Raw genomic sequence first — 21069 nt, 5'->3', positions numbered from 1 at the left:
CTTCAGGGATACAAAGGTAAGTTTCAGCCAAGCCCGTGGAATGTGAGGTTTTTCTAGGATCCCATAATGAAAATAACCGGACACTGGCAAGGGCCTGCTAAGACTGTAATATGTCCATGAGCGCCTCATGGAAATGAGCTCTTTCGCTCTTTACAGAAGTCCTCGTGGCCGAGTGTCACTATCTCCATCTTACAGAGGAGCACACAGAGGTCAGGGGGTCAAGTGATTTGCCCGAGGTCACGTAGCTTGCTAATGAAGCCAGATTTGAGCTTGGGTTTGTTTGATCCCTGCCTGCTGTAATTACAGACCTTGTCCGAGCCTCGTGGCCCGGCTCCTGCTGCCGTATTTGTCTTGTCGGTAAGCCCGGGCAGGGAGTTCCTAAAGCCGGTGGCTGGAGGGCTGGGGGGACCCCCTGGGAATGAGGCCCCCCGATCTGAGCTGGAAAAGGGGGTGGAGGGTGGGGTCCAGGAGACCCGGGGCTGGAGGAGCTAATGCCGAAGCTAAAAGGAGGCGATGGGGTGTGGATGGGGTCCCCACCTCTGTCTCCACGTAGCACCTGAGGGCCAGCATGTCTCATGGCCTTGACTGTTCCCACTTTCAGGGCTGCAGGCAGGTGGCTGAGGAGGTCGGGAGCCCCGCGCTCAGATTCTGGACTTCCTGCCCCGGTACCACAGTCCTAGTGTCCTCGTGGGTGAGAGCCCGGGCTCTAGAAATTAAAAGACCTGAACACAAATTCCAGCTTTCCCACCTTCGAGCGGTGTGACTTTTGGCAAGTTGCTTACTTCTCTGAGCCTCAGTGGCCTCACGTTCCAGACGGGCGTGATCAAATCTGCTTCTCCGATCCTGGAGGATAAATAAGATGATACATTACAGTGTTTCCCCCAGTTCCCGGATGATCATATAGTGAGGGTCGATGAGCATAAAGCCAAACCCTATTCTTCCAGGAACTCGGGGTGTCTGCACCTCCCCCAACTGATGGAAAGAGTCTGCAAAACAAAGTAGGACCCACGAACGTTCTTTCTCTGATTTTCGTTTTTTTTTTTTTTTTTTAAACGTTTATTTATTTTTGAGACAGAGAGAGAGAGACAGAGCATGAACGGGGGAGGGTCAGAGAGAGGGAGACACAGAATCTGAAACAGGCTCCAGGCTCCGAGCCGTCAGCACAGAGCCCGACGCGGGGCTCAAACTCACGGACCGCGAGATCATGACCTGAGCTGAAGTCGGACGCTCAACCGACTGAGCCACCCAGGTGCTCCTGCTGTCGTTCCTTCTTCAGGCCGAGCGCCACGGTGTGGTTGTGGCACGTCTTGTTGGTCCACTCTCCCATCTCTGGGCATGCGGCCGAGGGTGGTCACCCTGCGGCTTTTGAGTTGCAAGCACTCAGTTCCAGCCACCAGCCAAGTCCCGGTTCCAAACTTCTGAGGCAGAGACGGTGACCGTCCTGTGAGCACACGTTGGCCCTGGGCCACATGGGTATCGACAACATGGCGGCCGCGACCCGCTCTTGGGAGGCGAGGGGGTGATTCTCAGAAAGGAAATGGGAGCCGTTGGCGACTGAGAAGCCTGTCCCTACGTAAGAAACCAAGCCGGGTCATCCCTAGATGGAAATATTTTCATTCCGATGGACCTCTCTGGAATGTGTCGGTTAGGAGACTCAGAAAGATGCTTTTGTTGAATTTTACATCTTTATTAAAAATGTTTTTGTGGGGCGCCTGGGTGGCTCCGTCGGTGGAGCGTCCGACTTCGGCTCAGGTCACGATCTCGCGGTCCGTGAGTTCGAGCCCCGCGTCGGGCTCTGGGCTGACGGCTCGGAGCCTGGAGCCTGCTTCCGATTCCGTGTCTCCCCCTCTCTCTGCCCTTCCCCCGTTCATGCTCTGTCTCTCTCTGTCTCAAAAGTAAATAAAAAACATTAAAAAAAATTAAAGAAAATGTTTTCGTATGTGGGTTTCGTGCGTACAACATAGTGATCGGCTTCTCTGTGCGTTACGCTGTGCCCACCGCGTGTAGCTGCCATCTGTCACCATACGACGCTATCACGGTGCCGTTGACTGTGTCCCCTGTACTGTGCCTTTATTCTTGTGACTTACTCATCCCGTGACTGGAAACCCGTCCCTCCTTCTCTCCTTCGCCCAGTCGGCCCGTTTCCCCCCCGCCCCCTTCCCCCGGAAAGATGCTATTTTAATTTCAACATATCTGCGTGCTTTGTGCCTTCTGGCTTACAGGGTGGCGGGTGGAAGTGGGGGGCCTCTACGAGTCGGGCCCTGGTTAGGCCGCCATCTTGCCCTGGTGCGGGGGGCCTGTTTGCTCTGGGGGCCAGTCAGCCAGAGGCTGCCTCAGACTCTCGGGACCCGGGGGGGCCTGGTCCAGCCCCGCCTCTGCCCCGGTGCCCTCACTCGTTCTTCTCCAACTTCTGTCTCTCGATTTTACCCAGGCTCAGTTTCTTACTGACAAAATGGCTGCTAACACGCACCGTGCTTTCTTTGGTACATTGGCGAGGAGGCCACATGAAGCTGATGACTGCAGAGCAGGGATTCTCAACCGGGGACCACTTGCCCCCCCCCCCCCCCCCCAAAGAGGGACAAGTGGCAATGTCTGGAGTCATTTTTGGTTGACCCAGCTGGGAAGGGTCGGTGCTGCTGACATTAGAGGGCGCAGGCCAGGGATGACGCCACATGGGCTGCAGGGTCCAGGACGCCCCCACCACCAGGGTGGTCTGGTCCAGAGTATCAGTAACACCCAGGGGAGACAGGCTGGTCCGGGGCAGCCTGGGAGAATCATTCCTTCTGCGCATCTTTCCTGTGCATCTTTCGGTGTTGCCTGCGGGGAACGGCAGGGGGTTGGTAGGGACACAAGGCGGAAAGGACCCGGTCCTACGGCAGAGGGTCTGGCGTATGGTGGACACTTCCATACTGTTTCTACATCAAAGCGTAGCTTCAGCTGGCGGAAAGCCCAGCACGTGGCCGTGGTCATGCCCTACTCGTGGCCGAGCAGACTCCGCTGGCAAAGTGTGACGCGTGGGGGCTCTTGGCGAACAGCCTCTGTTGGCCGACAGGTGCTTCCAGAATGCTGGCGGAAACTCACCCAACAGAGTGTGGCTCAGGCGGCCGGTTATCGAGTGGATGGGGGAGAAACAGGCTACCCTGGCCTCCCAGAGTGACCGGTGGTTTGGGGAGAAAGGAGCGGAGGCGGGTTTATCGAGGTTTTTCTGAACTCGTGGCTTCTGCTCAGGGAGTGTTTGCCCCCTCTGCCACCTGGGCTTTGGGGGTGGGTGGGGGAAGGGGGGGCAGGAAAGACAAGACTCTAGAGAGCAGGAGAGGAAATTCCAGAGGCCTTTATACCCTCCAGAGGATGGGGGCCGGGGGTGGGGGTGGGGGCAGGTTCAGGTTGCCAAAGAGAAACATGGAGGAAGATTCTGGCCTCTCGTGTGCTCCTTCCCTGACCTTGGGGGGCAGCTTTCTCTGGGAGCAGAGAGCCCGGGCCAGGCCTTCTGGGTGGGTGAGGCGGGAAAGACGGTGGCCCTCTGCCGTCGGGCAAAGGGAACGAGACTGCAGCCTGTCCCCTGACCAGGGCTGAGGGAAGGTGCTGGAAGGAAGGCACAGCTTCCTTCCGTAGTGGACAGCTTTTCTCCTCGCAGGGCCTCCAGAACCAGGAACCCGCCTTCCTGACTCTGGCCAGGGCCTCTTAAAGGAAGCGCTCTCCCCATCGCTATGTCCACAGGTGGAGGGGCCACGTCTCCACCTGCCTCTTCACTCATACCTTAAGCCCCAAATAATAAAGACGACGAAGCTCTAACGATGACAAGGGCTTCCTGCCAGCGTCAGTGGTGCTGTTCTGGTGCTTTCCATCTCATTTAATTCTCCCACACTGCTGTGCACCTCCCAGCTGGCTCTTGGCCTCCAGCCTCCCGGGAGGGAATCCAGTGAGTCAGGCGTATGTTGATTCTCTCCAGTGGTGCAGAACCTTCGGTCCCACCAGGGCTTGCTGAACCCTTTGCGCCCCGGGCTCGCTTGGGTAACTAGTGGAACCAGAGGCTTTGGTTTCCTTCAGCCCCGAACTCAAAATAGCCACGATTTTGTACGCCCTCGGCGTGACCTCGGGCAACTTACTTCTCTCTCAGAAACCTGTTTCCCTCTTTGCAAAATGGGGGGAAACCTTGTTGTGATGCTCAGATGAAGGGGAGAGTTTTTAGTGGATAAAACATGTGCGAGCCCAAACCCGGGATCGTCTCCAACATCATCATCATCATCATCATCATCAGGGGTCAGCAAACTTTTGCTATGAGACCAGACGGCAAATCTTTTAGGCTTTGTAGCCCCTACAGTCTGTTGGTATTAAATTCTATCGTCTCTTCGAAGCGGCCACGGACAGTAAGCAAATGGGTGTGGCTGTGTTTCAATAAAACTTTATTTACAAACACAGGGGATGGGCCCGATTTGGCCTGAGGGCTATGGTTTGCTGATGTCCGGATCTGAGGCCTGAGGCTTGACTCCCATTGCCCGGTAGCAAAAAGCAGAACAGGGCCTGGGCCAGGTTTGATGTGAAATGCAAGTGTCCACGTGCAAACAACCATCTGAGTGTTTTGAGGGCAGGGGAGGATCTACCTTTGAGACCCCATCCTGGGTTCTCAGGGGCACATGGTGAGGGCAGAGCGAGTATTTGTGGGTAAATGACTTTCTGGCGACCATTTCGGCTCAGGTCATGATCTCATGGTCATGAGATCGAGCCCCACGTTGGGATCCTCGGTGGGTATGGAGACTGCCTGGGATTCTCTCTCTCTGTCTGCCCCTCCTTCATTCTGGAGCTTGCCCTCTCTCTCTGTCGTTCTCCAAAAAAAAGAAAAGAAAAAAAGGTGTCCTTGGAATCAGAGCCATCATTATTGTCTATCCCCCGGGAGCTGGACTCCAGAGCCCTTTCCCTATGGTCTCATTTAATCTTCACGAGAACCCTGTCATATCAGGACGATTGTTGTTATCCTGGTGGGACAAGGGGAAACCGAGGCTCCGGGAGATGAGGTCACGCAGCTGGAAAGGGCAGGGATTCAAACTTGAAATTCCAACTTCAGAGCTTGTGCTTTTCCACCTCTTCCGGTTAAAAGACTCCCGGTCTGTGGATGAACCTCGAGCCCTCCCTTGTGCCCATGTCCTGTGCTTCTTTCTGGGCCGGTGGGCAGCTGTCAGTGGCTAAACCTTCTGCCTTCGCCCCCCCCTTAGAGGCCCCCACCTTTGTGTTCACGCTGCTCCTCCCTTTCCCCACCCTGGCTACTTCCTGGTCTTCCCAGATTGCCTGGGATGACAGATTGCCTGGCCCGGCCCGGCCCGGCCCTGCCCATGGGCCTGACCCAGTCTAGCCCTTCCTTGTCGGCTGCTAGGGGCCGCCTCCTGCGCTCCTGCCTGCCCGCCTGGCAGGTCTGGCAGGTGAATGACTCACATTCCTGGTCCTCTGCACACGAAGCGTGGGGAGCCAGTGCGCCTGACCCCTGGGCTCCTGCCTGCCCTGCCAGCGGCTGTGACGGACAGGACCCTTCCCCGCCCGTGGCGCCTGCCCCTGTGCCACCTGCACCCATTTCCCCGAGGGCCAGAATTGGACTGCACGGAATCCAGGTCAGCTTTGGGGCTTGTAAACATCTCTGTCCCTCGCCGAGTTGGAGGAGGGTCCTTTGGAGGTCACGGGGCGTGTGTGGGCTTTCTGCCGTCGTTGACACCCTTGGGCACCGGGCCCAGGGACACCCTGCTCCCTCCCAGTCGGTGATGGGGCTTGGGGACGCCTTGTGCCAGGCTCTACAAGGAGGACTCTGCTGGGAGCCTCGGGGACATGGCCCTGACCCTGGTGGCCACCTGTGGGGGCAGGTCAGGGCAACGTGGGGGCGAGGAATGCAGAGGGAGCCTGGCAGAGGCGTGGGTGCCTCGGGAACCTTCCCTGATTCCCTTCTCGGGGTCACAGAGTTTGATGGTTGGAGCCTGATATGGCCCTTCCGGGACACCTAGGTCAACGGCATTATTTCAGAGCTGGGAAAAAGGAGGCTCGGGAGGACAGGGAGTATCTCAAGGTCACGCGGTGACTTAGCGGCAGAGCCGGGCCTGGAAGCCGGCTCCCTGCGGTCACCCTGGGTCCTGGCTGTGAGTCCCCGACAGGTGGCTGTTTAGCCACAGCTTGAATCTCTCCGGTGGTGGTGAGCTCGCTGCTTTTGGAGGCAGCCTCTTGCGTCTGCGTGGCCGGTGGCCGGCGGTGAGGACACAGGGCCTGCGGGGCGCTTACTTCGTGCCTGGCACCTTGCTAACGAAGCACGCCCCGCGCGTTAGCTCTTTCGGTCCTCCCCACACCCCTGTGAGGCCAGTGGTGTTGTCGCCGTTCTCGTTCACAGCCGAGGAAACGGACCCAGAGAGGTTGAGTAACTTACTTAAGGTTTCGCAGCTTGGAAAAGGGGAGCTGAGATGGGAGGCCAGACAGGTCTGGTTCTGGGGCCTGACGGAGCCCTCCGCCCCCTCCCTTTCTGCTGCCGTGAGTCGATGAGGCGTAGCAGGGTGGGGGGCTGGCGGGGCACGGCCAGGCTGGGCTTGTTAGGGGCGTTTCGATGGATCGCGCGTTCCTCTGGCCTCCCCACGTCCGAGGAAAACAAGTGTTACTGCTGAAGCTTTTCTCCCTCCCCCGCTTGGGCTTCGTGGCAGCTCACGCTCTGTCTCACGTGGTGCCCGAGCTGCAGAGTCCAGCACAAATGGTAATGACCTTCCAGGGTGGCCTCCACGATGCTACACCTGCCTTGGTCTGTCCACGAAGGGTCCTTTGCTGGTTAACAAGGGCAGCGCCTCACCCTAAGGTGCTCGACCGTTTACAAAGCTGGGCCACGTCTGTTGTCCCCGATGGGTCTCACGCCAGCCTGGGGTGCTGGGCAGGGCAGGAATGAAGATCCCTGTAATTGAGGGACAGAGGCTCAGAGAGGTGAGGTGACCTGCCTGAGGTCACACAGCTAAGAGACGGCAGAGTGTTAGGTTCTCTCTCCTGGCTCCTAACAGCGTGTGCTGCCATTAAGCGGGCCTCTCCTCTCAGTTTTTCCTCTGGAGGATCCAGAAGTTTCTAAAGGCGAGGCTGCCTCCCCGGCTTTTGGCCAACGAATCCGGGTCTCCTGAGGCTTGGCTGGGGACCGGCCACCAACTCTCCTCTGTCCCTTCGAGGGCTGAGCTCCTCTGGGAGCAATGGCCGCAGACTTTCCCGCTGGGCGTCCTCCGTTAGCGGGACTTTGGGGTCTTCAGGGGGGTGACTGGTCCGGCCCCTTCACATCCCTACCACCTAGAAGGCAAGAAGGATCCCTGATATGTTCATCCAGGGCTTCCTCTCAAAAACAGTCTCATGGGTGAGAAGTCCCCAGGCTGATTCCGTTCTGTCCCCTCCTCCTTCTCCTCCTAGTGATCAACAACAACAACAACAACAACAACAACAGCGACGTTGACTACTAGCATTGCCACCATGACTACTGTGCCATTTATCGGGCACTCACCCCGTGCTCAGCTCTAGGTCAGGAGTCCTGGTGCCATAGCTCATCTAACCCTCCTGCCAGTCCAGATGTCACAGATGAGAAAGCTGAGGCACCGAGGGGTGAAGTCATTGGCCCAGAGTCACACGGCTGGCCCGTGGCACTGAAACCATCACTCAGAAAGTCGAAAGCTCACATCACCCAAAGTCACCATCCAAAGTCATGTGCTGAGTTCCTGGTGCAGCCAAGAGTGGCGACTGGCTTGGTTGCTTCCGGCTTTTGAGCTCTTCCCTCTCTGCGCCGCTGGGCCGGGCTGGGCAGCACTGGGACTCGAGAACCGTGGGTTCTGGTTGCTCTGCCTCTAAAATACTATGGGACTCTGGACATGCCCCTCACCCTCCTGGGGCCTGGGTCACCCCATCTGGGTGGAGGGGCTGATCATTTCTTCCCTGTGATCTAACCAGGGGCTGTGGATTACAGTCACGGCTGGGGATGCCTGTAAAACCTTGACACGGTGCGCAGGGAAGGAACCGGCATGAAGAGAGTAATTACCCAAGCAGCGTCTCCCGTCCCCTCTGTGCCTGGGACAGCCTTGACATTTAATCCCCACAATTACTGGGGATGAAGGAATTGGTGCCGAGCTCCGCAGCCAGAGGAAGCTAGGGCTCAGCAGAGGAGCAACTCGCAACTCGCTCAAGGTCACAGGGCTAGGAGGTGGGGAGGCGGGGATTCGAACCCAGCCTGTGTGTGTGTGTCCAGAAGTGAGCGCCCCCCCTCCCCACCAGCCCTCATGGGAGACGGCTCCCTGGGGATGGGGGCGGGGGGCTCAGGGTTTCCAGCCCCAGAGCAGCAAGAGAGTTCCCGGTGGGGATACTCATGGGAGCAGGTCCCCAGGAGCTTAGCAGGTGGGTCCGAGGTAGGTGGGATGGTGCTGCTACGAAGTGAATTCCTAGCTTCCCTGTCCAAGCCTCCTCCCACTTTGCCTTCCAGCGGAATGAGAGCGAGCCTCCTCCCCATCATTGCTTGTCTCAAGGACAGAGGCACCTCTGGTTCCAAGGGGACCAGGAAAATAGGGAGCTCTCCTGGGTGTTGGGACCTGTTCTGTAGGTGACCTTGACCCCTGACCCCGCCTGCTGGACCAGCCAGACCCAGCTCAGCCACTGCACAGAGACTTCTGATGCCCCAGCAGAGGGAGGGGAGGCAACAGGGCTGGGGAGCAGCCCTGCCCCCTTCCTTCTTCCCCATCGTACCCTATCCCCTGGTTCTTTGGAGCATTGTAGTGATTAAATCTGACGACCATTCATTCTATCTGATATAAAGGCCTCCAATGTCATGGTTCCAGACAGGCAGAGGGTGAGGAGGGGACCTTGGGCCGGAGCCAGGAGGCTGCCTCTGCTCTCGTTCCATTCTTCATGCCCTGTGTGACCTTAAGCAAAGCCCTTGTCCTCTGAGGGCCTCAGTTATCCCCTCTGTGGATGGAGGAGGTTGGCTCGGATCATTCCTAAGGGCCCTTTCAAGCTCTGAAAGTCTCTGAAATGCTCAAAGGGAAAGCCCCAAGGTGCCCTCTGGGCTCTTCGCCAGCCGTCCCTCCTCCCACGTGACCACAAGGCCCCGGGAGCACAGGAATGCGGGGAGGCTTGAGTTTGCTTCTGATGCATGGCAGACTGGCAAGGACTGGAGTGACCACCATAAAAACCTGTTCCTGTTCAGCCTGGCCAATTCTGGAATATATCCAGGATGCCCACGTTTGCCCAGCTGCAGGGAGAGCCCTCCACCTTGTTGTTGGGAGGAAGAAGTACGGACTTCAGGGTCGCACTGAGTTCAAAGCTCAGCTCTGTCCCTTCTCGTGTGTGAACTTAGGTTCCGTATCTGAAATGGCAGACGATAATACTGAACTTGCTGAATGTGTTATCCCAGGCAGAGTGCTCGACCTGGTGCATAGTAAGTGCTCAGTAAAAAGAAGGGCATGTCCCTGGCCCCAGTGCCATCCCAACCTCCCATTCCCAGCAAACAAAGAAGGCTCCAGAATGGCAGGACGCCTCATTGTGCTGCCCAGAACCTTAATGCCATGTTCCATGCAGATGAGCAGATGTGTCCAAGTGTGCTAGGGATGATATGATGTTTGACCGTCTTTTCTCTTCCTCTTTCTCACAATTCCTCTGGAAACTACAAAACTGGGCCACATGCCTCAGTGGCCGCTCTCTTGAGACTTCTGGGTTCTTCATCCCTGAGTCTTGCTTAGCTCACAGGAAATGGGAAACCCTATGCTCTGGCCAAAGAGTAGCGGGGAGGAGAGGAGCCTGCTTCCCACAGATCTTTCCCTAGAATCCAGCTGGCTGGCTCTAGCCACTGATCAGAATTCACAAAGTATGGGATTTGGCGGGTCAGCATGAGATCTCTCAAATTAACTGCAGAGTAAGACCCCTAAAGCTCAAGGCTCCTGGCAGGCGTTCCAGAACTCTGAGACAGCACCCAGGGAATAGGTTGGGGTCGCCTCTGACCAGACACCAGGCTCAGGCACAGCTGTGTCCCCAGGCCCAGTCCTGGAGCCACTGGTCAGGGAGTTTACTACACTGGGTATATTTTGTGGTTGGCCCCAATTCAGAGACCTGTGGTTTGGGATAGAGCACATGAAATTCCCTGCAAAGTGGTGATTTCTGGGAAGAGAGAACAGACTTGATCAGCCTACATGCTGTTGCTTTTATTAAGTTGTCTCAAAGCTCATCAGCCACATGGTGCTTCTTTATTCCCTCCCCTAAAAATCAGGATACTGTTCCCTGCTTTCCCTGGAATCCTGACCAGGGGAGTTTGCACTTAGCAGAGAATCTGCATCCAGCTTCCTTCTGCTTCACTGAGTGGGAGAAGTATTGTCCTCTAGTCCCCTTTCGCTTGGTTTTCAATTGTATTCATCCATCCATCCATCATTCATCTGTCCATGTGTCTATCCATCCATCCATCTATCCATCTATCATCCAGTGATCCAGCCATCCATCCATCTATCCATTATCCATCCACTCATCATCCAGTGATCCATCCATCCTTCCATCCATCCTTCATCTATTCATGTGTCTATCCATTTATTCATGTGTCCATCCATCCATCCATCCATCCTTCATCTATCCATGTGTCTATCCATTTATTCGTGTGTCCATCCATCCATCCATCCATCCTTCATCTATCCATGTGTCTATCCATTTATTCGTGTGTCCATCCATCCATCCATCCATCCATCATCCAATGATCCATCCATCCATCTATCCATCATCCATCCACTCATCATCCAATGATCTATCCATCCATCCATCCTTCATCTATTCATGTGTCTATCCATTTATTCATGTGTCCATCCATCCATCCATCCATCACCCAGTGATCCGTCCATCCATCCATCCATTCATCCTTCATCTATCCATGTGTCTATCCATTTATTCGTGTGTCCATCCATCCATCCATCCATCCATCATCCAATGATCCATCTATCCATTTGTCTGTCCATCCAGTCTTCCACCCATATATCCATTCATCTACCTATACACTGTTTATCGAGTGTCCACTATGTGCCAGGCACTGTATCCTGGAGGTAACAGCTCTGTGCAAAACAGAAATGAGCCTGCCCTCAGGCAGATTAGAGGACAGCAGGAGCAACAGAAAATTTTGTAAGAAAAACAGTACTTTGTGCTCCAGACTTACCGCCTCTGTTTATCGGTTTTCTAATTTTTTTTTTCAACGTTTTTAATTTATTTTTGGGACAGAGAGAGACAGAGCATGAGCGGGGGAGGGTCAGAGAGAGAGGGAGACACAGAATCAGAAACAGGCTCCGAGCCATCAGCCCAGAGCCCGACGCGGGGCTCGAATTCACAGACCGCAAGATCGTGACCTGGCTGAAGTCGGACGCTTAACCGACTGCGCCACCCAGGCGCCCCAGTTTATCGGTTTTCTTATGTGTTGCATGGGATGATGGCAGTACCTGTTACACGGGATTATGGTGAAGATGTGATGAGACAGTACAGGTAAAGTGTTGGCCCCGTCCCTGGCATGTAGTAAGTGCTCAATGAATTTGAGCTGTGATGAGGATGAGGACCATGATCATGATGAAGATGATGATGAAGTTTACGGTCATCTGAATCAGCGCCTGGCACTAACCAAGCAACCATACGTGTCCCTGAGCCGTAGTGGGCAGACAGGCTTTCTCAACAGCAGCAGAAGGTAACAGGGGAATGGTGAGGGCAGGCCCCGTGCCAGCTTCTCAGGATGGGGCATGTGTGCTGGACGTGCCATCTGGAGGCAGGGTCTGAGGGCTTCTTGGGGGAGCCGGAGCCAACATAGCTGCCTGGCTGGTTTAGCCAGTTCGGATTTGGTTGTGAATCTTCTCAGGGCAGAATAAGCCATGACACCAGGAGCTGCAGACTGCCTTCGCAGGGGCTGGGGTAGGCTGTCTGGAAGCTGCCAGAAGTGAAGGAAGGCAGCAGAGGTGGGGACGAGCCTCTGTGCTGGGGGCTCGGGGGAGACGGCTGGAGCTGGAGCTCTGGGGGAGCAGCCAAAAGTGGCTAGGGGGTCCCTGGTCCCTGGGGCTGATCGGGGCGGGGGCATGTCCGTGTCCCTTGCCACTGTGCCTCCAGCTCCTAGAATGGTGCCAGGCACATCTCAGACACTTCTCCGGGGAGTATCTGGGAGTGTTTGTTGAACGGGTGCTGAGGCTCCACTGGGATGGTCTGATGTAACTATCAGGCCGGCTCACCTGGGAGACACAGTGGTTCTGGAACCAGAGGGAGAAGCGTTCATAGCCTGACCTCACCACCTACCAGCTCTGGGGGACCGTGGATAAGACACTTGCCCTTTCTGAGCCTCGGTTTCCTCATCTGCAAAATAGGAATTGCGGTCGATACTGAGGGCTGTTGTGTAGATGGGAGATGGTGAAGGGCTTTGAAGGTACCCAGTAAAAAGCGAGTCTGCTGTCATCATCCATGTTTCTGGGGTGACACCCAGAGTTTCGAGCCAGGACTGGGGGATTGGGCTGGTGCGGACAGAGTATCTGCTGAACCCCCACATTTGAAGTTTGGGGGAGGGGTGACGGGATAGAGTCAGATAGACCCGGAATCTATTGCTTACTTGCTGTGTGACCTTAGGTAAGCTACTCCCTCCCTGTGCCTCCTCTGTTCCACCTGTCCAAAAGGGGATCTTGAAAGCAGCTGTTCTATAGAGTTCTTGCGAGAGTAAATGGGACTGTGCACGAAGAGCTTGGGGCTTGGCATGTTATACATGTTCAGTAAAGGGGAGCTATCCTTGCCAAGGGAAGGGGCCCTGGTCCCCCCTTCTGAGACGCCGGGGCTTCCCTTGGAAGTGACCCACTGCACTGTGTCTCTGCTGACACGTGGGTGGGTCTCAGAAGGTGCTTGTTTCCAGGAGAGAACCCAGGGAAACCATTTGGCTTAACCTCTTAAGTTCCATGGGGGCGGGGCTTGAGTGATCGTAACTGGGGGCTATTCAGTAGGGGGAAGGAACACGGACTTCAGGTTTAAATCCCAGTAGACGTTAATGAACGCTGGGGCTGGTCCAAAAATCCAGTCTCTAAAACTCCTGCCTGCAGCTTCTGGTGCGTTACTAATGGGAGTTTATGTGAAGGACACAGTGGGATAAGGGCCCATTGTTCTGAGCAGGGACGGTTTTATGACTCTTAGAAAGCGTCTTTCATCTGGGAGACCAGGGAACTGATGGGACCTCCCAGCCCTGGGCGGGGGAACTGGAGGACGCTGGAGGTTTCTGGGGCTGGTGCCAGGCGGCGGCCACGGCCAGGCCCTCTCGCTACAGCCAGGGTAGCTGGCGGGGGCTGCACAGCAGGGCCTCCCTTTCCCCAGGCCCGGGACCTTCCCTCCTGGAGATCCTCTGTCCAGCCAGGCCAGGTCTGCTTGGCAAAAGGCTGGAGGCTCACTGTGTCCCCCGGGGTTCCCTCCCTGCTCCCCCTTCCCCGGCAGCCAGTGCTGTATCTTTTTCATGCTTATGGATGAAGATCCTTCCAGAACAGGCCTTGGGCCCTGCATTCACTGTCAGCTGACTAGCAACTTCAGGCCTGGAGGCCTTGCCTGGCACTCGAGCCTTGGGTAAGGGCAGTAACCTGATGCCAGGAAGCTGAGACCTTGTCCCCTTGTCCTTTCTGGCTCCTTGGCCAGGCCCCAGACGGAGAAATCCAACTTCCCCTTGGCTCGGCAGACAGGCCCAAGCTCTCTGTCTGTTTATCCCCGGGTAGGGGCTGCAGGAGTCCCGAGGAGGGGGTGAGGCTGGCGTCCTACCGTAGGCAGGGCCTGTGGGGAGGAGACCTGGGTGCGGTCACGCCTGCTGTGGATGCCCCTGGCCGTTCAGCCCAGACTGTGACTCCCCCTCCCCTCTCACCTTTTCTACTTTGGGAGGTACAAGAAGGCCAGAGCAGCATGTCGGGGATCCCTTGTGCCCTAACTGGTCCCAGAATCCCTTCACCCTGCGGCGAGACAGCAGCCATGGGCAGCGGGCGCTGCCTGGTTAGCAATCCCTCCGAGGCTTCTGGGCTTTCAAGGAATAAAAAAATCTGCTCGGGCACGTGCACGTGAGGGGGATCTGGAGGAACCCAACAGGCCGCTCCGACGGACATTCCAGGCTAGCACAGAACGTCTTCGTGCCTCAGTTTCCTCCTCCCTAAAACGGGAGGGAAAGTACCTGCTTTGTAAGGTTGCTGGAAGGATCGGTTGGAACGTGGCCGGGTGTGTGGCTGCGTGAAGGCTGGCTTGGCGTCCACGGTCACTTGACTCGTCTCTCACCTCCGCGGGTCCAAATTCCTGGGAGAAACGAGCTGATTGGCCAGCTTGCCGTCAGATGTTCACCCTCTCCCCCAATCAGCTGTGCTGGCGAGGAGCGGGCTGCCCCGCCCACGGGCGGGAGGGTGTAGGGAGGCACATCCTGGCATGTCAACCCCAGCCTGTTCAGAGGCTCTATCAGATGGGGAAAGTACTGCCCACAGTGGCTTGGTGCTTTTTTTTTTTCCTGCCAACCCCCAGGGGGCGTTCCCAGGGGCGCTTCCAAGTGATCAGGACAAGCTTTCAGAACTGCGGCTGCCTGCCGACGCTTGGAGCCTGTCTGGCTCACGAGTAACTTGGCCCATTTGCAATTTGAAATCGTTGTCAGTTTTAAAAATCGGGGGATTTCGTACAGAACTCTGGACTTCTGGCTTCTCTTGGGGGAAAAGAAAGAAGGCGCTGGGGGTATCGATTGTAGACGCATAGCATCTGCTCCAACGGGGGGGGGGCGTGTGCTTTCCAGGCCCTGAGGGACCCCCCAACCTTTCCCCGTGGTGTCCCTAGTCTTGAAACTTGCTCATCGCTGTCCGGGCGCATCCAGCCTGCTTCTTCCACTGTCACCCCCTACCTCGCCACCTCACTCTACAGCCTGGAAATGGGAATTGCGCAAAGAAGAAGAAGAATTGGCTAGCTATTCAACATTTTGGAATACGTGTATGAACCCAGTTTTGTGCCAAATATCCACAACTATGATCTCATTTATTTCTCTAAACAACCGTGAGGTAGGAATCATCACTTCCATCCCCACTACACAGACGGTGAAGAATTACTACACAGACAGCTCTAAGAATTCCATGATGTGCTAGAGATTAGCACAGGCCATCTGACTTCAGACACAACTTTATTTTTTTAATTAAAAAAAAATTTTTTTTTTTTTTAGAGAGAGAGAGGGGCAGAGGCAGAGAGAGAGAGAGAATCCCAAGCAGGCTCCGTGCTCCGTGCAGAGCCTGACACGGGTCTCGATTCCATGACCCTGGGATCGTGACCCGAGCTGAAATCAAGTCGGCAGAGTCACCCAGGCGCCCCTAGAAATGTCTTTAAACTGACGGCAAAGCTGCGAGTCCACAGCATTTCCCTCTGCGGCATTTCGAGAGGAAACTATCGACTTGATCCTTTTCTCTGGATGTTTAGTGTGTGTTTGCAAGAAACACGGACCCGTTCCTTCGAAATCATAGTACAACCATCAAAAGCTGGAAACACGTGTGACGCATTCCCACCATCTCAGCCGCCGCCCCTCTGGAGTCTTACCAGAGGTCCCAGTAGTGGCCTTTGTATGGAAAGGATCAAGTGAGGATCACATGTGGCATTTAGTTGTCCAGTCTCTGGTTTCCTTCAATCTGACAAAGTTCCCCGGTCTCTCTTTGACTTTTGTGACCTTGGCGTTTTGGAAGACTCTCAGTTCAGGTTTGTGTGATGTTTGCTCAGGATCATGGGAGCTGTGCATCTCTGGCGGGAACACGGTGAGGTATGGCCGGGACCTTCTCCGAGCATCCCATCGGGACACTTGGGGTGTCCAAATGTCCCCCTGCTGGTCACGTCCCCAGTTTGACCACTTGGGTGGAGAGCTTGTCTGTGACGTTGCTCTCTTCCCCTTTCTGGTTAAGAAGTATTTTGTGGGGAGGTGCTTTGAGACTGTGTAAACAGTCATTTCCTGGCCTTCGATGTACTCATTTGCTTATTTACTTATCAGAATGGACTCTTGGTTTCTTACTGTATTCAATGGGATATAAATCCAATCATGATTTATTCTGATGTCAGATTGCCCTCAGTTTGATTAGTGGGAGCCTCTGTGAGCTGGTTTCTATGTCCTTTTGCTATGACACAGGGCAATTTTGTCACTTCTTGAGCAGTTTATCAGTTTGTGGCCCAGCACTATATTATAGGCTCAAATTGTCCTTCCTCTGGAATCAGCCGTTTCCCCAGGGACCTCTGGATCCCTTGAGTAGAGAAGGGTATTGGGGAACCACGATCCGGCTGCTAAGTGTGCTCACTGCTATTGGGTGTCCCTGTTCCCAGGCCCTCGCGGTGGACAGAGCTAGGAGCTCACACCATCGCTTCCGATTCCAGCCTACAGCTGGGAGATTGTTCTACTTTTCTCCCTTTCCGTATCTGTAATTCTCTTCTCCAACAGGGAGAACCCCAAGAGTTCAAGCTGTTGACCTCTGCTATACTAGGTTGCCTCTCACTAATAACAGTTAGAATATTTATAATAATACAGCATCAAGTAGCATATTGATCTAATTTTGTCAGTGGGAAGTGGAGAGATCTCTGTTAGGCTATATTAACTTGATCCTGCGACCTTCTGTGAAGAGAGAAGAGGGCAACAGGATTACTGTTCCCACTTGACAGGCAGTGAGACAGAGTAAAAGAGGTTGAGGGCTGTTTTCAGGGTGCTACAGAGATCGTGGGGTAGCAGAGCACTGTGTCGTATCCTTGTCCCACTGGACATGAGTGTCCACCCCCCCTTGTGGGTGTTTTGGGTGAACTTCGAGACCACATCCCCAAGATAAGGAAGGAGCTGCTCAGACTGGTCTGTCCCTGACACCCAGGTCCATAAAGTGATAGCTCAGAGAAGTCAAGTTTCCTTCGTCACCTGAGCTCCCAGGACCCCCTGTGCCTGTGGCTGTGCCCTTGAGCTCAGCTTGCTTCCCCACAAATGCAGGTCTTGGGTTGGGGGGGCATCTGGAAGGCTCGAAGCAGGGGTGGTTGCTGAGAGTATCGCAGCCCCCCTCAAAATGCCGGTCCTACCAAACAGAGGCAGGAGTGTTATGGGAAGAGAGTGTCATATCGTCTTCTTTCGTAATCAAAATGCGATCCAGCCTCTTTTAGGTAATAAATAGCCTGGTCACGGTTGGTTTAATGGTATAGTAAATGTCAGGGCCTGACTGCTTCCTGCTTGCTCTCCGTTCACACTGCCCGTGTGAGCGTGGTATCTGGGCCACAGAGTCCACTTTCCCAGCCACCCACTTCCTTTTTGACCCACTATGTGGTTCGGCCAGCGGAAGGGAGACTGGGCTGGAAGGCAGAGGCAGGAGCCCTGGGTTCCCATCCTGACTTTGCCGCCAGCTTGCTAGGCAACATGGGCAAGTCACTTCGCCTCACTGGCCAGTGGAAAAATGCCACCCCTGTCCTCCCTGCCTCCCTCTTCTCCAGGTCGGCGGTGGAGACCAGGGAGAACAGAACCCTTTTCCCAGCCAGATGTACCCTTGACGGCTATGCATCCACAGTAAGCCCTGCACTCACCAGCGTGTTCAGTGGGTGGAAAATTCTGGTTAATTGAATGTTCTGGGACATGGAAACATCCCCAGAAATCCTTTGTGTTCCTTTTGTGGTCATTGAAAACCATTCATTCATCTATTTAGCAAATATTTGTCTCGTGCCTGTGATCTACCGGGCTCTGTCCCAGGTGGCGGGGAGGCGCTGTGAATGAGACAGCGGAGGCCCAGCCCGCAAGGGCTCACAGCCCAGGAGGAGACGTGGGCAAACGCAGGGGGCCCTTGAACACCGCAGGGGCTAGGGGCACCAACCCCTTACGCGGTACAGCTTTTGACTCCCCCAGAATGTAATTGCTGATAGTCTACTGTCGACCACGAAGAAGCCTTTACCAATAACATAAACAGTCAATTAATGTCTTCTGTATATCATATGTATTATATAATGTATGCTTATAATTGCATAAGCTCGAGAAAAGAAAATATTATTAAGAAAATCATAAGGAAGAGAAAATACATTTTTATTGAAAAAAATCCACGTAGAAACCTGCCCAATTCAAACCTGTTTTTTTTTTTTTTTAATTTTTTAATGTTTATTTATTTTTGAGAGAAAGGGAGAGAGAGAGACAGAGTGCAGACAGGGGAGGGGCAGAGAGAAAGACACACACACAGAATCCGAAGCAGGCTCCAGGCTCCGAGCTGTCAGCACAGAGCCCGACGCGGGGCTCGAACCCACGAACGTCGAGGTCATGACCTGAGCCGAAGTCGGACGCTCAACCGACTGAGCCACCCAGGCGCCCCTAAACCTGTGTTTTTTTTTTTTTTAATTTTTTTAACGTTTTATTTATTTTTGAGACAGAGACAGAGCATGAACGGGGGAGGGGCAGAGAGAGAGGGAGACACAGAATCGGAAGCAGGCTCCAGGCTCTGAGCCATCAGCCCAGAGCCCGACGCGGGGCTCGAACTCATGGACCGCGAGATCGTGACCTGAGCCGAAGTCGGCCGCTTAACCGACTGAGCCACCCAGGCGCCCCTAAACCTGTGTTTTTTAAGGGTCAATGTACACCACGCAACTCGGTAGGATGGATGGCCTGAGGGGACCATAGGACACCGTGGGAGGCCCGGAGTCCAGTGTGGGGGCCCTGGAGAAGGGATCCTTGACCTTGAGAAGGTGTTCTCTGTTGAGAGCCTCAGGAGGCATTAGCCAACGTGCCTGGGCAGGAGGATGGAGTGGTAATGGCGTTCCAGGCAGAAGGAGCAGTAATGAATGGGCAAAGGCCAATAAAGCGCCTTTGACATTGAATTGTGCTGTGGAGCTCAGAATGTGACCTCGGGGAGGCGAGAGGCGAGGGGGGGGTGTGTGTCCTCAGGATGCATGATGGCGGAGAGAGCAAGAATGTAGGAGGACGTGTGGTCCCTGGGGTGGGGGTGGGGGGAGAGGAGGGCCCGGCATTACCAGATCTCCAGGTTTGCTGAGAAGCCAACAGTCTGTTTTCTTACTGCAAAATCTCCCGAGTGTTAAATGTTGGTGACCCGTGAGCCACCACTGGGGGCCAAACACAATGGTTCTGTAGACTCCACTGGTTCTATGAGCTGGTGGCTTGTCACCTGGGACCCAGAGGGTCTATGTGAGGAACGTTTGAGGGTGCCCACTGAGAATCTGTTATGATCCTCTGATGTTGAGTGCGCCCCTTACCTGTGCTGGGCTCTGGGGGTCTGATAAGGGCCCTGGGGTATGGCCCCCGCCCTCAAGCCTGGATCACAGCGTCCATCAAGCTGAAGACAGTGCTAATTAGTATACATGTCCAGAGCTAACAAAACCAACAAAGGCTCTAACACGAGGAACCAGCCAAAGCCCAAAGTGCCGTAGAGCTCAGAGGAGGGGTGGTCAGGGAACAGGGGCCACGTGGGGAGGTTTCCCAGGGATTCTGGGCCTTCTGAGGGTTCTGGGAGGGAAGGTAAACCTTAGTGCAGCCAAAGACGGGGCAGGCATTCCAGACTGGAGGACTCAGGGGGGCTGAGGCCCAGGAAGGAAATAAAATAGCCAAGGAGGGAGGTTGGAGCGGATCTGAAAAGCTATGAATGCAGGTCCAGGAACTTGTACTTGCCTCTGCATATGCCAGCAGGACCCAAGCATCTACGTTCTGGCCTGAGGCTTAATGTTATGTCACTCACTGGACATCTGAAGACGTTCTAGCTGCTTTGCCGGTGCAGGGGAGGAAACATTCTTCTGCTGTGTTTCCTCCTGGACTAAGAATTAAATTTACATGAGACAGATTAACAGGAGGAAAAAACCCAAAGTTTAAAAAAAAACTTTTTTAAAGTGGTCTTTCTGCTCAACACGGGGCTCGAACTTCTGGCCCCAACATCAAGGGTCACCAGCCAGGTGCCCCAAACCTTAAGTTTTCTTACGTGCACACCGAGGCTCAATAATGAAATTGAGACCTAAAAAATGTCTAATGCAGGCACTTTTTACCCTTCTCAGGTAAAGAGACAAACAGAACAAAAACAAACAAAGACCGTGAGGAATTGGCAGGACAGAGAAAAGTTAATTTGGTGGTGGGGCGCCTGGGTGGCTCAGTGGGTTAAGCGTCCGACTTTGGCTGAGGTCACGCTCTCACGGTTCATGAGTTCGAGCCCCGCATTGGGCTCTGTGCTGACAGCTCGGAGCCTGGAGCCTGTTTCAGATTCTGTGTCTCCCTCTCTCTCTGCCCCTCCCCTGCTCATGCTCTCTCTCTCTCTCTCAAAAATAAATACATGTTAAAAAAAATTAAAAAAAAGACCAATGTGCCTAAGTGGGGCTCTATGAACGACTCTTAGGACAGGCTCTATGGAGCGTACGTCGACAGACAATAAACAAGCAAGCAAATCAACGAATAAGATGATTTCAGAGAGCGGGGCCTGAGTGTGGTTTGTCTCAGGGCACTGTAGAGGCCTGTCTATTTGTGTCTCCTCCTCCTAGCCTGCCAGAGCCAAGGGGGCAGGGCTGGGGTCTCTCTGGTTCCTCGTTTCATTCCCAGCCCCTAAGGCTGGTGCCTGGCAGAGAGGGAGTAGTTCAGAAAAACATTTTCTCTGGCTGTGTTGCATGAACCAACACAGGCTGACAAAGATGCCCGTATACATACACCTGTGCCCTTTGGAGGCTGCAGAACTCATTATTATCAACCCAGGAGTAATTGCTGATAAGCCGGAGTGTGAGTTTCGTTGCAAACAGAGAGGTTGCAGGGCACTGTTTAATGACAACAGGGATAATCTTAATTAATGGCCTGATAACTATAATTAATTGCATCACATCCGGAGGCCCCCTCTGGGATTCTGGGAGGGAACAACTAGTGTTTGGCAGCCTGGGGGGCTGGAAGGGAGGGGAGGGCTGGGATCTCCGTTTGGCCACTTCCTTGCTCCGCGAGCTTTGGCGGGTTGCGGGTCTGAGCCTCAGTGGTCTCGTCAGGAAGGTGGGGCTCCAGGGCGGGCGGCTCGTCGCCAGTTCGGGGGTGGGGGGGGATGGTCTCAAATTCCCCCCTCCCCCGCCTCCCATCCCCGCCCCAAGCTGCTAGGGTCACCAGAG

The 21069-nt window shown here is 54.7% G+C and overlaps 1 protein-coding gene across 1 annotated transcript in view; it reads left to right on the top strand.

Annotated features, from left to right (window-relative positions):
• The first annotated feature begins 5479 nt into the window (after positions 1-5479).
• ARHGEF10L (Rho guanine nucleotide exchange factor 10 like) overlaps positions 5480-21069 on the top strand; it is a 159328-nt gene continuing 143738 nt past the window's right edge. Inside the window, exon 1 of the mRNA XM_058718904.1 lies at positions 5480-5600. The gene's annotated coding sequence lies outside the window, so the exon portion shown is untranslated. The remainder of the gene's footprint in view (positions 5601-21069) is intronic.

The sequence above is a fragment of the Neofelis nebulosa genome, chromosome 2, assembly GCF_028018385.1.
Source record: "Neofelis nebulosa isolate mNeoNeb1 chromosome 2, mNeoNeb1.pri, whole genome shotgun sequence".
NCBI classification, from domain to species: Eukaryota; Metazoa; Chordata; class Mammalia; order Carnivora; family Felidae; genus Neofelis; species Neofelis nebulosa.
This window is presented reverse-complemented; position numbering and strand designations above follow the sequence as displayed.